The sequence below is a fragment of the Odocoileus virginianus genome, chromosome 10 (assembly GCF_023699985.2).
Source record: "Odocoileus virginianus isolate 20LAN1187 ecotype Illinois chromosome 10, Ovbor_1.2, whole genome shotgun sequence".
Lineage (NCBI taxonomy): Eukaryota > Metazoa > Chordata > Mammalia > Artiodactyla > Cervidae > Odocoileus > Odocoileus virginianus.
This window is the reverse complement of record NC_069683.1, coordinates 45,355,788-45,367,953: the sequence shown is the minus strand read 5'-3', so window position 1 is coordinate 45,367,953 and position 12,166 is coordinate 45,355,788.

The following is a 12,166-nucleotide window of genomic DNA, read 5'->3' as shown; positions in this document are numbered from 1 at the left end:
TTCACATGCCACAACTTCAAAAAAGTAAAAAAAGAGATCCCTCATGCCACAGCGAAGATCCCACATGCTGCAACCAAGACCACATAAATAAATATATGTGCATGTTTAGGTGCTCTGTCGTGTCTGAGTCTGCGACCCCGCAGACTGTAGCCGTGAGGTCAGTTGTTGTTGTTTAGTCACTAAGTCAAGTCTGACTCTTGTGACCCCATGGTCTCTAGCATGCCAGGCTCCTCTGTCCATGGGATTTTCCAGGCAAGAATACTGGAGTGGGTTACCATTTCCTCCTCCAGGGGATCTTCCTGATCAGGGGCCAAACCCGGGTCTCCTGCGTCTCCTACATTGCAGGTGGATTCTTTACCCGCTGAGCCACTGGGGAAGCCCCTAAATAAAATACACAAATAAATAATTAAAAAAAAAGACACCACCCTCACGCAGACCAGGGCCACCAGAGCCCCAAGCGGCAGATCTGGAACCATCAATGGACAAAAGGCGATGGGCTAGCGAGACAAGGAAGGGAGTAGGCAGGCGGGAAAGAGGAAAGAAAGCAGAGCTGCAGGAAGGACAAAGAACGAGAGTGCCCAGACAGCAAGAACTAGAGTGAGTAAATGAGGTGGAAAGGGAGGCACATCCAATGGAGAAAGCTCATGTCAAAACATACTCCCCAGCCTCCAAAATCCTTTTCCCAACAATGTCTCATATGAATGCACAACTGCTCCAGGAGGCATCATTATGCTTCTCTTTCCTTTTATTTTATTTCACTTTTTATTATGGAAAACTTCAAAAATACACAAAGTAAACACAATGGTATAATTTAAATCCCTGTACACCCATCGCCCCGCTGCAACAATTATCTCACTGTGCCATTCTTCTTTCATTATATTCTCACCCACTCAATTTTTATTGTTTTTTGACATGTCTGTTTTTTAGAGAAATTTACATGCATTAAAATGTACAAATATAGGTGTATCACATTGATAAATGTTTATATCCAAGTAACCCCCATCCCTGTCTCAATATGGTATGTTGTCATCTTACAGGGAAATTCTCCATGTTCATTTCAAGTCAAGCCCACCACCCACCTCCACCCTAAACTGACCTAATCTGTAGCTAACAATAGTTTTGCCCAATCTGGAACTTCACGTAAGTGGAATCATACAATATGTACTCCTGAATGTCTTTCTCCTTTCTCTTGGCATATTATTTTTGAGACTCACACATCTTTGATACATACACCAGTTGTCGTTTAGTCACGGAGTCATGTCCGACTCTTGCAACCCCATGGTCTATAGCGTGCCAGATTTCTCTGTCCCTGGGATTTTCCAGGCAAGAATACTGGAGTGGGTTGCCATTTCCTTCTCTAGGGTATCTTCCCTATCCAGGGATCGAACCCATGTCTCTTATATCTCCTGCATTAGCCATTGAGACACCTGGGAAACCCACATACATCAGTAGTTAATTTCTTTTTCATTGCTGACTGGTCCTCCAGGGTTAGTTAGTTCAGTTGCTCAGACGTGTCTGATTCTTTGCGACCCCATGAACCACAGCACGCCAGGCCTCCCTGTCCATCACCAACTCGTAGGAATGTATCAAAATTTATCTAGCGATTCTCCTGTTGATGAGCATTTGGCCTGTTTCCAGTATGTGACTAGTATGAATAAAACTTTTATGAACAGTTGTTTTTGTGGGCATATGTTTTCATTTCTCTTGCATAAATACCTAGGAGCAGAATTACCAAGTCAAAGAGTAGGTGTATAGGTGTATGTTTAACTTTATGAGAAACTATCAAATCTTTTTCCAGAGTGGTTGCACTGGTTTGCATTCCCACCAGCAACTTGTGTGTGTTCCAGCTGCTCCACAGTCTCATCAACAGTCGGTGGTTGTCAGGCTTTTAAATTTAGCCATTAAGGTTGGTATGTACTGCTTGCAATTTGCATTACATTAATGATGTCAAGCAATGTTAAACATGCCATTGGCATTCGTACATCTTTTGTGAAGTACCTATTCAAACCTCTTGCCCATTTTTAATGGACTTGCTTGTCTTTTTATTATTGAATCATAGGAGTTCTTTGTTTATTCTGGTGATCTTTCCTTTGTTGGATACATGTTTTCTGAATATTTTCTCCAAATCTGTGGCCTATTAATTTTCTTAGTGGTATCCTTCTATCAGATTTATCAAGGCATAATTTAGATAAGATTTGCCCATTTTAAGTGCACAATTAGAAGAGTTTGGACAAATGTGTACAGTCATATAACCAACATTAGAAGCATGATCTAGAATATTTCCATCATTCTGAACCATTCCCCTGTGCTCCTCTGTAGTGAATTCCCTAGGTTCTGGGAATCATTGATACACGGGTTCCACCTGTTCCAGAATTTCTGTAAATTGAGTCTTGCAGTATGTAATCTTCTATGTCTGCCTTCTTTTGCTTAGCATAGTGTTTTTGAGATTTATTAATGTTCTGGCCTATATAGATAATGCCTTTACATTGTACAACTATTCTACAATTTATCCACTTACCACTTAATGGACATTTGGGTGTTTCAATTTGCAGCTCTTACAGATAAAGTTGATGTATTTACATAAATGTGTGTGTATGTTTATTTTTTTATTTACCCTGGGAAATTCTTTGGAGTGAGTTTGTTTGGTCATGTAATAAGATGTTAAACTTTATAAAAGTAACTATCATACTATATTTCAAAGCATCTATGCCTTTTCAAAGCATCTTTTCAAAGCATCTTCATCCCTGGAACATGTGGTAAAGTTAGTCCCTGAAGTCTTAGCCATCCCACTGGTTACGTAGTAGTAACTTAGTGTAATTTTAATTTGTGTACATCCGGTGACTAAAGAGGGATTCCCAAATGGTGCTGGCAGTAAAGACCCCACCTGCCAATGCAGGAGATGCAAGGGACCGGGGTTTGATCCCAGGTTGGGAAGATCCCCTGGAGGAGGGCATGGAAAGCCACTCCAGTATTCTTGCCTGGAGAACCCCGTGGACAGAGGATCCTGGCGGGCTACAGTCCATGGGGTTGCAGAGTCTGACAACTGAAGTGACCCAGCACATGCGCACAGGCGATGCAGGAGACCCTGGCTCAATTCCTGGGTTGGGAAGTTCCCTGGTGAAGGAAATACCAACCCACTCCAGTATTCTCTCCTGGAGAACCCCCATGGACAGAGGAGCCTGGTCTATGGGGTCTACAAAGAGAGAGTTACAGTCAGAGAGAGCTACAGTCCATGGGGTCACAAAGAGTCAGACATGACTGAGCTACAAAGCGCACGGTGACTAAAGATGTCTAGCTTCTTTTCACTTCTTGTTTGCTATTTGCTTACCTTTATTGGTGAGATGTCTCACCAGATCTTTTGCTCAATTTTTAATCTTTTGATCACTTTTTAATTTGTCTTTCTACTGAGTGGCAAGTTTTTCATGCACACTCTGGATCCAAGTCCTTTATTAGACATACGATTTGCAATATTTTCCACCCCATTGTGACTTGCCTTTTTACTTTTTTGACAATTTCTTTTTTTAAGAAGCAAAATCTTTTCATTTTGATGAAGTCTAATATATCGATTTTTTTTTCTTATTAGAAGTTGTCCTTTCTGTATCCTAAGAAGTCTTGGATAACTCAAAATCACAAAAGTTCAGGTCTTTGACCCACCATTTCAAGTTGCTGTTTATTTTATGAGACAGGAGTCATTTTTTTATATACATAGACATCCAAATATTCCAGCACCATTTGTTGAAAAAGACTGCTATTTTCCTCATTGATTTACCCTGGCATCTTTGTGAAAAGTCAATTAACTTTAGATGTGTAAGTATTTCTGGACACTCTATTCTGTTCCACTGATCCAAATTTCTATTCTACACCAATATGTACTGTCTTTATTATTGTAACCTTATTGTAAGTCTTGAAATCAGGTAGTAATTCCTCTAACCTTGTTCCTTGTTTTTCATAAAATTTGTTTTAGCTATTATAGTCCTTTCCATTTCCACATAAATTTTAGAATCAGCTTGTCAAATTTTCAAAACACCTGCTGAGATTTTGACTGAGAATATGTTAGATCCATAAATTAATTTGTGGAAAATTGAGATCTTAACAATATCAAGTATTCTGATTCATGAACGTGGTCTCTCTATTTATTTAAATCTTAATTCCTCCCAGCAATATTTTGTAGTTTTCAGCATACTTTATAAATTTTGCTAATTTGTCCCTAAATGTTTCATGTTTCATGCTATTATAAATGTTATTTTTAATTTAAATTTCCAGTTTCTAGTATATAGAAATACAATTCATTTTGTATATTGAACTTGTATCTTGAAACCTTGCTAAACTTACTTATTAGTTCTAGTGCCCTAGCTTTTCTACAGATTCCTTAAGATTTTTCTAGATAGACAACATGTTGAGTGTAAATAAAGAAAATTTCAAATCTTCTCTTCAAAACAACATGCCTTTTAATTCTTTTACTTGAATTATCATGTTGCCAAGGACCTTAAGTACACTGTTGAATAGAAATAGTTATAAAAGAGGTGCGGGCATGGTGGAAATGGGTGAAGGTGGTCAAGATGTCCAATTTGTGGTATTAGTAAGTTCTGGTGATGTAATGTACAACTATAGTGACTACAAGTAACAATAATGTATATTTGAAAGTTGCTTAGAGAATAGATCTTAAAATCCCCATCACAAGAAAAAATATATAACTATGTATTAACTAAATTTATTGTGGGGACCATTTTGCAATTTATATATACATATAATCATTATCTCATACACCTTAAACTAATACAATCTTATGTGCCAATTATATCTCAATAAAACTGCAGGGAGAGAATACTTTTAACAGACTCCCTCGTCTTGTTTCTGAACTGAGAGGGAAAACATTCAGTCTTTCGCCATTTAACTATGATGTCAACTCTTAAGATATTTTGTAGACATCCTTTTTTCAGGTTGTGTAAGTTTCCATCTATCCTCAGTTTGCTAAGATTTTATCACAGATCTATGCTAAATTTTTTCAAAAACTTCCTTTGCGTCATTTGACATGATCATAAGTTACTTCTTTTAAGACTGTTTAAATGGTGTGTTCATGTTCTACTTGGTTTCTTACTGTTGCTGTAATAACCTTAGTTGTTAAAAACAATAACTTTGTGGCTTAAAAACAATACAGATTTATTATTTTACCAGTCTGGAGGTTTGAAGTTCAAAATGGGTCTTACTGGGCTAAAGTCAAGACGTTGGCAGGGCTACCTTCCTTTCGCAGGCTCTAGGAGAGAATTCTGTTCCATCTCAAAATCCTTAACCATGTCTAAAGAATTTCTTATGCTACTGAAAGCAGCATATTCACCAGTTCTGGGATTCAGACATGGATATTCTGTCTGCCACATATGATAAAGCATAGATTGACTTTTGAATATTAAAGCAAACTTGATGGGACTTCCCTGCCGGTCCAGTGTTAAGACATCACCTTTCAATGCAGGCAGTGCGGGCTTGATCCCTGGTCGGGGAGTTAAGGCCTTCCCTGGTAGGTCAACTGGTAAAGAATCCGCCTGCAATGCAGGAGATCCTGGTTGGGAAAATCCCCTGGAGAAGGGATAGGTTATCCATTCCAGTATTCTGGGGCTTCCCTGGTGGTGCAGACGGTAAAAGAATTTACCTGCAACGTGGGAGACCTGGGTTTGATCCCTGGGTCGGGAAGATCTCCTGGAGAAGGGAATGGCTACCCACTCCAGTATTCTTGCCTGGAGAATCCCATGGACAGAGGAGCCTGGTGGACTACAGTCCATGGGGTTACAAAGAGTCAGACACAAATGAGCAACTAAACACAGCACAGGAACCTAAGATCTTACAAGCTTCAGAGCCAAAAAACCAAAACATGAAACAGAACAAATTCAGTAAGAACTTTAAAAAGTGAAAGAAAGAGAAAGTGAAAGTCATTCAGTTGTGTCCAACTGTTTGCGAGCCCATGTACTGTATAGTCCTTGGAATTCTCCAGGCCAGAATACTGGAGTGGGAAGCTGTTCCCTTCTCCAGGGGATCTTCCCAACCCAGGGATCAAACCCAGGTATCCTGCATTGCAGGTGGATTCTTAACCAGCTGAGCCACCAGTAGAAAAAAAGTGGTCCACATCAAAAAAAAATCTTTAAAAAATAAAAATAAAACAACCTTGAAATCTGGATTAAAGGCCATTTGGACATGGTTTGTTATCCTTTTTACATATTGTTGAAATTTCTTTGCTGAAACTTTATTAAGTATTCCTGTATCTTTTTTTTTTTTTTTTTTTTTTTATGCACTGGGTCTTTGTTGCAGTGTGCAGGCTTTCTCTAGATGCAGCTTAGTTGCCTCACAGGATGCAGGATCTTAGTTCCTGGACCAGGGATTGAACCCACGTCCCATAAATTAGAAGACAGATTCTTAACCACTGGGCCACCAGAAAAGGCGCTCTGTACCTGTTATTGAGTGGCAGTGGTTTGTAGTCTTAGCGTTTCTTTTCCCTTATAATGTCTTTGTCTGGTTTTGGTATCCAGATAATGCTGGTTTCCTAAAATAAGTTTGGAAATGTTCCTTCCTATTTTATTTCTTATAAAAGTTCTTATAGAATTGGTACTATTTTTACCTTAAATGTTTAGTAGAATCATTGGTATACCAGAACTGGCTTGTACTGACTCATGAGAGTCTACTGTTAAATTTTAAGGAATTTTATGAACATTTTGTTAAACACAGCCATTATTAAAAATTAAAAAATTTCAAGACTTGTATCTAAGCTTCTTTAAAGTGGGTTCACAACAGCCTTTACACTAGAACTGATTTAGCTACACTCTTAAGACAATACCCTTTTTGATCATTCTACTCAATGTCCCAGATATCGTAAGGTTTCTTAACTTGGGCTGGTGGGAACACAAGTTCTAATTTTTATGCGGGCTCTAGAAATTGTTTTGCCCACTCCTTTCGGGTGATCCTTTCCCTAGCTTTGGGTCATTTCCTCTCACACGTGGTAGATCAAGGACTGAAGCAAGGGACACCTCTGGAGATCTCGAGAACTCTGCCTCTGTCTGCGTAGACTCCTCCTCTGCGGTGCCCTGTCCTGCAAGTTCTGCTCCTTGCCTTTCCTCAACGCCAATCACTGTCTCCTCGATTCAGTGAGACCACCAGGCCCCACTTGGCTTCTCTCTTCCTGTTCTGTGACCTGCAAACTGCCTCCAGCAATAAAGCAAGGTATTTGTAGTACTCACTTCAGTTGTTTCCCTTGTCTCAAGGATCATTCAGTTCAGTTCAGTTCAGTCGCTCAGTCGTGTCCGACTCTTTGCAACCCCAGGAGCTGCAGCACTCCAGGCCTCCCTGTCCATCACCAACTCCCAGAGTCCACCCAAACCCATGTCCATTGAGTCGGTGATGCCATCCAACCATCTCATCCTCTGTCGTCCCCTTCTCCTCCTGCCCTCAATCTTTCCCAGCATCAGGGTCTTTTCAAATGAGTCAGCTCTTCGCATCAGGTGGCCAAAGTATTGGAGTTTCAGCTTCAACATCAGACCTTCCAATGAACACCCAGGACTGATCTCATTTAGGATGGACTGGTTGGATCTCCTTGCGGTCCAGGGGACTCTCAAGAGTCTTCTCCAACACCATAGTTCAAAAGCATCAATTCTTCGGTGCTCAGCTTTCTTTATAGTCTATCCATTCATGACTACTGGAAAAACCATAGCCTTGACTAGATGGACCTTTGTCAGCAAAGTAATGAATCTGCTTTCTAATATGCTGTCTAGTTTGGTCATAACCTTCCTTCCAAGGAGTAAGCGTCTTTTAATTTCATGGCTGCAATCACCACCTAGAGTGATTTTCCTGTGCTATTTTTTTCTAGTATCTGAAAAACATTGTTTCATATATTTTTCCAGTTTTCTAGTTATTTAAGGTGACAGGGCAGATCTGGTCCCTGTCACTCCACTGTGATGAAAGCAGAAGTGTTTACTGATGAGTAAAGTTTTTTTTTTTATTTAAACCTAATTTATCTTTTTTTTTTCTTTTTTGGTTAATGACTTTTGGGTCTTGTTCAAGAATTCTTGGGCTTTCCAGGTAACTCAAGCAGTAAAGAATCCACTTGCCAATGCAGGAGATGCAGGAGAAGCAGGTTCAATCCTTGGTTCAGGGAAGATCCCGTGGAGGATAAAATGGCAACCTACTCCAGGATTCTTGCCTGGGAAATCCCATGGACAGAGGAACCTGCTGGCCACAGTCTAGGGGTCACAAAGAGTTGGACACGACTGAGTGACTGAGCACACACACGCACAAGAACTCTTTGCTTACTTTTGGGTCTCAAAAATATTCTCTCCTATGCTGAATTTAAACAAAAATAATTATAATATCAGCTGCTACATTTAGGTCTATGAACCAACTCAAATTTTTTGATTTAAGATATAAAGTTCAGGTGTCAAAGCTTATTTTTTTCTGGATAATGACATCCAGTTGTTTCAGGACCACTAACTGAAAGATTTTTTCTTTCCAGAATTTCTTTGACACCTCTGTTAAAAATCAATTAACTGTGTGAGTACGAGTCTTTCTAGAATCTCTATTGTGTTTCATTGATCAATTTGTTTATCCTTATGTCCATACAGCACTGTCTTAATTGCTGCAGCTTTATAAAAAGACTTAAAGTAATCTAGTATAAACTCTTCAGTTTTGTTCTGCTTCTTTAGGATTATTTTGGTCTTTTGAACTTCTTTAGACTAAACTCTATAGCCTATAAAATACTATTTAAAAAGCCCTTCTAGGATTATGAATGTAAACCCTTCTAGGATTAATATTTAATATATTAAACCTACAGATTAATTTGGCAACAATGACATCAAGATTGAGTCTTTCAATTCATAAATGTTATGTAACTCTCCATTTATTTGGGTCTTTTAAAATTTTACTCAGCAGTATTTTGTAATTTTCAGTACATAGTTCTTGAATATCTTTTGTTAAAAATTTTTTCCTAAGTATTTTCTTATGTATAATACTGTTGTTATATATAATACTGTTGAAGTAAACTTGCTAGGTTCATTCACTAGGTCTAGTAAGGTTTTTGTTCACATAAACTATCACATCATCTGTAAAATGATGTCTATAATCTTCAGTACAATGTTAAACAGAAGTAATAAAAGCAGACATCCTGATCTTACGAGAAGTGTTCAATCTTTCACCAATAAAGTTGGTTTTAGCTGTAGGTTTCATATAGTGCCCTTTATCAGACAGGGAAACTCTTTAGTTTTCTAACAGTTTTTATCATGAATAGGTGGAATTTTGTCTAATGTTCTTTGTGCATTTATTGAGATAATCATATGGATGTTTTCTTTTATCCTATAAATAAGTGGATTATAATAATTGATTTACAAGTGTGAAATGGATAAACCATATAGTCAGATGCATGATCCTTTCTATATATTTTTCAGTTCAATTTGTAAATACTTTTTTAAGGGTTCTTGTATGTATGTTTATGAGAGATATTGGTCTATAATTTTCTTTTCTTTGTCAAATTTGGGCTCAGGGTTATGTTGGAGCCATGAAAAGACCTGAGAAGTTTTCATTTATACTACAGTTTCTGAAAGACTATTGGTACAATTTCTTCCTTAAATATTTGACGAACTCACCAGTGAAACTACTGGGGCTTGGAATTTCTTTTGCAGAGAAGTTTTATACCTTAAACAAATTTAATGTACTGGATAGGTATAGAACTATTTTGATTTTCTATTTCTTTTATGTCTGTTTTGGTATGCTGGTTTTTTTCAAAGAATATGAATCATCTAGGCAGTCAAATTTACTGGCATAAAGTTATTCATAATGGTCCCTCATTATCCTTTTGATGTCCTATAGGATCTGTGGGAATATTCCTCTATTATTCTAGATGCTGGTACTTGATATTGTCTCCCTATTTCTTGGTCAGTTGATAGAGGTTTTTTAATGTTATTAATTTTGCCAAGAAATTTGGTTTCATTATCTTTCTCTATCTTTGTTTTCTACTTCATTGATCCTGCCCTTTATTATTTCCTTTCTTCTACTTATTTTCAGTTCAGTTTTCTCCTTTCTTTCCAGCTTTTGAAATGTAGATGATTGATTTTAAGCCATTATTATTAGCCAATAGAAGCATTTAAAGCTGTAAAGTTTTTTCTAAATATTGCATCCTCATCCTATGAATTTTGATATATTTTCATTATTTTTTAGTTCAAAATACTTCATTTTCCCTTTTAGTTTTTCCTGTGTGTGTGCTCAGTCACTCAATCACGTCTGAGTCTTTGCAACCCCATGGACTGTAGCCTGCCAGGCTTCTCTGTCCATGGAATTTTCCAGACAAGAATACCGGAATGGGTTGCCATTTCCTACTTCAGAGGATCTTCCCAACCTAGGGACTGAACCAACATCTACTGAGTCCCTCATTGGCAGGCAAATTCTTTTGATCGTGCCACCTGGGAAACCCTTTTCCTTTGATTCACAAGTTATTTAAAACTGTATTATTCCACTTTAAAATATTTGGAATTTTTCTAAGTATCTTGTTGATTTTCAAATTAATTCCATTTTGGTCAGAAAACATCTTCAATCTTTTTCAATCTCGTGGAATCTACTGGGATCCTATTTTGCCTAGCATATGATCCATCTCAGTGAATGCTCCATGGGCACTTGGGTGGAAAATGTTATCATATTCTATAAAAGTCAATCCAAATGAGGGAGTGTATTATGCCCTTCAGATCTTCTATATTCTAACTGAATTTCTGTCCAGTTGTTCTGAGAGAAGAGTGATGAGATTTGCAACTATGATTGTGAGTTTGTATATTTCTCTCTTTTCTTCTGTCAGTATTTGCTTCATGTATTTTGAAGCTCTGTTACTAAATTTAGTACAGATTATAAATAATTATTTTGTTATTATACTTCAGCATATAATTATTATGCTTTCTTTATGTATTGACCCTTTTATCATTATGAAATATTCATTTTTATTCCGGTAATAATCTTTGGCTTGAAGTTTATTTTGTCTGATATTGATATAGTCACTCCAGCTTTCCTATGAGTTGTGTTTAAATGCTACGTTAGAGATCTAATAGAGATAGAACATTCTGGAGATCTATAACAATATTTCTTTATCCATATTTTCTTACGTAAAAAGAGAAATTGATAAAAGATTTATTTCAAGCAATTAGCTGATGTGATTGTAGGGGTTGGGAAGTCTGAAACCTGTAGCATAGGGCAGGCTGGAAGGCTGGAAACTTTCAGGCAGCTGTTGAAGCTGTGGGTCACAGGCAAAATTTTTTTTCTTCAGGAAACCTTAATTTTGCTTTTAAGGCCTTTCAGCTACTTAGATGAAGCCCACCCAGATTATAGAGGGTAATCTCCCTTACTCAAAGTCAACTGACTGTAGATGTTAATCACATCTACAAAATACCTTCACAGCAACACCTGGATTAGATTTAATTAAATAATTAGTCACTAATCAAATTGACACATAAAACTAATGATCACAAATGGTGTATCTTTTTCCAACCTTTTACTCTCACTTCGTCTTTTTGTATTCAAAGTGCACTTCTTACAGTCAATATATACCTGGGTTCTGCTTCTTTCTGCAGTCAGACAATCTATACTTTTTAATTAAAATGTTTAATTCACCAATTTTATTAATAATTCATCAAACTACATTTGATTTAATTATTGACAAATTTGGGTTTAGGTCTACCACTTCCTGTATGTTTTGTATTTATTTCATCTGTTTTCTTGTTCATTTGTTCTTTCCTGATTTCTTTAGAATTAATAAGATATTTTAGAGTGTCTTATTGTGGTTCCTCTATAAGCTTTTTAACTATATGTCTTTGTATTTTTAGGAGCTGTTCCAGGTATTATAATATGTATCTTTAATTTGCCACAATCTATGTGTGTGTGTACATGTTCAGATATGTCCAACTTTTTGTGATTATGGACAGTAGCCCACCAGGCTCCTCTGTCCATGGGATTCTCCAGGCAAGAATACTGGAGTGGGTTGCCATTTCCTACTCCAGGAGTCTTTCTGACCCAGGCATCAAACCCACATCTCTTGCATCTCCTGCACTGGCAGGCAGATTCTTTACCATTGTGCCACCTGGAAAGAGTTAATATTGTACTGCTTCATGTAAAGAATATATAAGAATCTTGTATCAAGACGCTTCCATTTACACTTACC